Here is a 4,844-nt window from a genome sequence, read left to right on the forward strand (position 1 = left end):
CCAGTGCAGGATTTAGTGCATGAACTGACCTCTCGATTATGTCCCATAAATGTTGGATGGAATTCATGTCAGGAGATCTAGGTCGCCAAACCACTAGCCAGAATTTTCCAGAATGTTCTTCAAACAACTGCAGCCCGGTGACATGGCGCATTATCACCCATAAAAAATTCGATCGTTGTTTGGGAATGTGAAGTCCATGAAGGGCTGCAAATGGTCTCCAAGTAGCTGAACATTCAGAAGACCCATTCATTTCATGTAAACACAGCCCACACCAGTATGGACCCAGCACTAGCATGCAGAGTGCGTTGTTGACAACTTGGGTCCATGGCTTTGATGGGTCTGCATCACACTCGAACCCTCCCATCAGCTATTACCAACTGAAATCGGGACTCATCTGACCAGGCCACATTTTTCCAGTCCTCTAAGGTCCAACTAATATGATCATGAGCCCAGGAGAGGCATTGCAGACAACATCGTGTTGTTATCAAAGACACATGTGTAGGTTGTCTGGTGCCACAGCCATTAATTCCAAATCTGGCCGCTGTCCTAACGGATACGCTCGTCATACTTTTCACATTGATTTCTGCAGTTATTTCACGCAGTGTTGGTTGTCTGTTAGTACTGACAACTCTATGCAACTACCACTGCTCTAGGTTGTTAAGTGAAGGCCGTCGCCGACTGTGTTGTCCGTGGTGAGAGGTGATGCGTGAAATCTGGTATTCTCGGCATGCTCTTGAGATTGTGAATCTCTGAGTCCTGAATTTGCTAACGATTTCTGAAATGGAATGTCCCATCCATCTAGCGGCAACTACCGTTCTCCATACAAAGTCTGCTAATTCCCGTCGTGCGTCTGAAACCACCTCACATAAATCACCTGAGAACAAATGACAGCTCGGACGAAGGACTGCCCTTTTATATATTGCGTACGCGGTACTAACGCCATTTGTGTATGTGCCTATTGCTGTCCCGAGCCTTTTTGTTACCTCACTGGAGTTTGATAGTAGTAACCAGTCCAGCTTGAAGTTCTATACATTAATTGCCCCCTACAATCATAAAATAAACTCTCCGTCTGTGCTGTCGTCGGAAGGCCCAACGGTACCGGCCGACCGTCGTGTCATCCTCAGCCGTTAGGTGTCACTGAATGTGGATATCGAGGAGCATTTGGTCAGCATAGTGCGCTCCCGGCTGTTGCGTTTTCGTGACCGGAGCTGCCACTTCTCCATCAGGTAGTTCCTCAATTGGCCTCAAAGGGCTGAGTGCATCCTGCTTGCCAACAGAGCCCGGCAGAGCCACACAGTCCCCCATCCAAGTACCACCCAAGCCCGACAACGCTTAACTGCAGTGATCTGATGGCAACCAGTGTTATACTACTGCGAGGCCATTGGCCAAATCATATAAAAACCTATAGGAATTTACTATTCTAAAGATTTAAGTCTCAGTGTGCATTTTGTAAATTCGGATCCGTGGAAGTAAGTACTCAAAGCATAGTCTCAGCTATTGCATTTTGGCACTCAGCATGGGGCCGAAATATTACGAGGATTGAATGAAAATTAATGCCTCCACCTTGGGTGGAGGGAATATTTTAATAAATCAAACGCAGAAATAATCCTTGGAATGTGATCTTGAATTACCAATATTCACTTTTCCACATAATCACCAGGAAATTGGATACATTTCTGTCAAAGATGAACAAGTTTTCTGAAGCCGTCATGGAAGAAGTCGACACTCTGTTTCCGCAACCACAGTCTCACAGTTATCTCAACGTCTTCATCAGAAGCATAACTATGTCACTGCAGATCGTCTTTCATTATCAGGAACAGATGGAAGGCAGACGGTGCTAAATGTGGACGGTATGGAGGATGCTGTACGGTGGTGAGATTCAGTCTCTGAAGTTCTCCTGTAGTGGCACATGAAGTGTATGGTTTAGCATTGTCATGCTGCAGGAAAACATTTCTCTTTTCTCTCTTTTCCTTTTATACCTTTGTTAGCTGTGGATTGAGCTTGCAATTTCTCTCTGAGTGATAGGACGATCGTCCTGAATCAATATATCAACATTTTGCTTGTGAAACTCCGTGGTTGCTATCACAGAGCGTCCAATTCTTTGTTTGTCACGTAGGTCAGATGTTCCCGCCTCAACATCTTTAAAGTTACTCGCCCAACGACGCACAGTACTCACATCAACACAATCACCATAAACTGCTTTCATTCTCTGATGAATCTCCTTTCGAGTGACACCTTCTGCTGTCAAGAAATCAGTGACTGCACGTTGCTTAAATCGCATTGACCGACCGTCTGCGCAGGGTTCCATACTTTACACTGTAACAACACAACCGTTCAATGCTAAGACTTCCCGCCAACTGGAGCTGTAGAGAATAATCTACGGAGCAAGCCAGTACCTGCCGCATACCAATGTTGCCAACTGTTGAAAACGTACGAAGGTGAAGGCTTTAGTTTTCAGTGAACCCTCGTACAATATCGAAACTGCAATCATGAACAGTAACTGAACTAAGGATGGGATTTACTTTCTTAGACTTGAAACTTATCTTTTCTCCTTTTAGATTTTAGAATTTTAGTAAGTCAGTACAATGATGTCTATTGCCAACAATCTGTTCTCTATAATCAATAGGCTCTCCAGTCTATCGAAACAAAGTCTCTTCGTCTATAGCATAACTGGAACACTCAAGACAGAAACGAAAGAAATAGCTACTTTATCAGCCATTTGCACAACAAAAAAGCTGAAAACATTACTTAAGAATGCATCAACCCGAGAATAGCATCGCCATGTGAAGAGTAGGGTGTGAGGAGTGTTTTACTATTAGCCTGCATTTTCTAATGGTAGGTTGAAAGACAGATTTTTTCGTCAGCTACGAATATAAACCGGCGAAACGAAGCAACTGTATTACAAAAGTAACTGCGCAGTATGTTTTCCGACGGGTAAGCCTTATCGATTGAGACTACATCAGTATACTTATAAGTACGCTGGTGAAAGCTGTTCACATCCAACAGTAAAAAGCAATGACGAAAGACACTGAAGTGATGAAAAAAATAAAAATAAAAGAGTGACAGTACTTCGCTGACACTTACGCGTATTATACAAAATTATAATGTTATTTTATCCTTGGCATAACACTGTACACTTAAAATAACGAATAATCTCATGAGCTGTAAATGATAACTTGACAATTGATTTCAAAGAATAAAAAAGTGAAATGATAATTAAATGGATACCCTAGCTGCAAACAGGCGTTGATATACTTCATTGTGGACATGTTGAAAATGTATGCCTCGACCGCTACTCGAACCCGGGATCTCCTGCTTACATGGCAGACTCTCTATCCACATATACTGTATATATTTTTTTAATCTCATTTTGTTCGTCTTAGTTCTTTGTATCTGCTCGGGGCGGACGTCGAAGACACCTGTTTCAATTCGTCGTTGATTCATTAACTCAGTTCTTTTTATTATAGAGGGCAGCTAACCCTCTGACCGAAAACGCTGAGTTACCGTGCCGGCTCCCCATCCATCTCAGCCACCGAGGGCACAGAGGATAGTGCGCCTGCAGGGACTTATCCCTTGCACACTCTCCGTGAGACCTACATTCCCAACATGTCCACACCACTACATTCGTAGTGCGCCTAATAGATGTTTGCCCATCATACTCAACGCCTGTTTGCAGCTAGGGTGTCCATTTAATTATCATTTCATTCTAGCAGAGCTGCATGGTCATCAACGGTAACTGTTCTTTCGGGAACAGATATTACCGTCATATATAGTTAAAATATGGCTTCCCGGCCATTGACCTTCTTGTGCGAACTCACACGCTATGCCCGAACTCGTACGGGACTTGGTAGATTAATCTGCCACGAGTAATGAGTATGATGTGCAAAGATGTATTAGGCGCACTACAAATGTAGTGGTGTGGACATGGGAATGTGGGTCTCACGGGGAGCGTGCAAGGGATAAGTTCTTGCACGCGCACTATCCTGTGTGCCCTCGGTGGCTCAGATCGATAGAGCGTCTGCCATGTAAGCAGGAGATCCCGGGTTCGAGTCCCGGTTGGAGCACACATTTTCAACATGTCCCCAATGAAGTATATCAACGCGTGTTTGCAGCTAGGGTGTCCATTTAATTATCATTTCATTCTAACAAAGCTGCATGGTCATCAAAGGTAACTGTCCTTACGAGAACAGATACTACCGTCATATATAGTTAAAATATGGCTTCCCGGCCATTGACCTTCTTGTGCGAACGCACACGCTATTCCCGAACTCGTACGGGACTTGGTAGATTAATCTGCCACGAGTAATGAGTATGATGGGCAAACATCTATTAGGCGCACTACGAATGTAGTGGTGTGCACATGTTGGGAATGTGGATCTCACGATGAGCGTGCAAGGGATAAGTCCCTGCAGAAGCACTATCCTCTGTGCCCACGGTGGCTCAGATGGATAGAGCGTCTGCCATGTAAGCAGGAGATCCCGGGTTCGAATCCCGGTCGGGGCACACATTTTCAACATGTCCCCAATGAAGTACATCAACGCCTGTTTGCAGCTAGGGTGGCCATTTAATTATCATTTCATTCTAACAAAGCTTCATGGTCATCAAAGGTAACTGTCCTTTCGGGAACAGATACTACCGTCATATATAATATAATAAAAAAGTGATTGGTGTACTGGAGGCTCAGAAATGAAAAGTGCTGTGAGAACAATCTTTGCCTGTAGAGTTATCTACTAAACGTGACATTTAATGGCGTAACATTTCATTGTCTAATTAAGTCCAATGTAACAATTAATAACTGAATTACAGTTGACCCTCTTTTCTTTCTAACCACGTAGTAGAAACTG

The 4,844-nt window shown here is 43.8% G+C and overlaps 1 non-coding gene across 1 annotated transcript; it reads left to right on the forward strand.

Annotated features, from left to right (window-relative positions):
• The first annotated feature begins 4,428 nt into the window (after nucleotides 1-4,428).
• Nucleotides 4,429-4,503, forward strand: Trnat-ugu (transfer RNA threonine (anticodon UGU)). The gene has a single exon. It is a non-coding gene; the product is annotated as a tRNA-Thr (tRNA).
• The last annotated feature ends 341 nt before the right edge of the window (nucleotides 4,504-4,844 follow it).

Source organism: Schistocerca cancellata, chromosome 1 (genome assembly GCF_023864275.1).
Source record: "Schistocerca cancellata isolate TAMUIC-IGC-003103 chromosome 1, iqSchCanc2.1, whole genome shotgun sequence".
Lineage (NCBI taxonomy): Eukaryota > Metazoa > Arthropoda > Insecta > Orthoptera > Acrididae > Schistocerca > Schistocerca cancellata.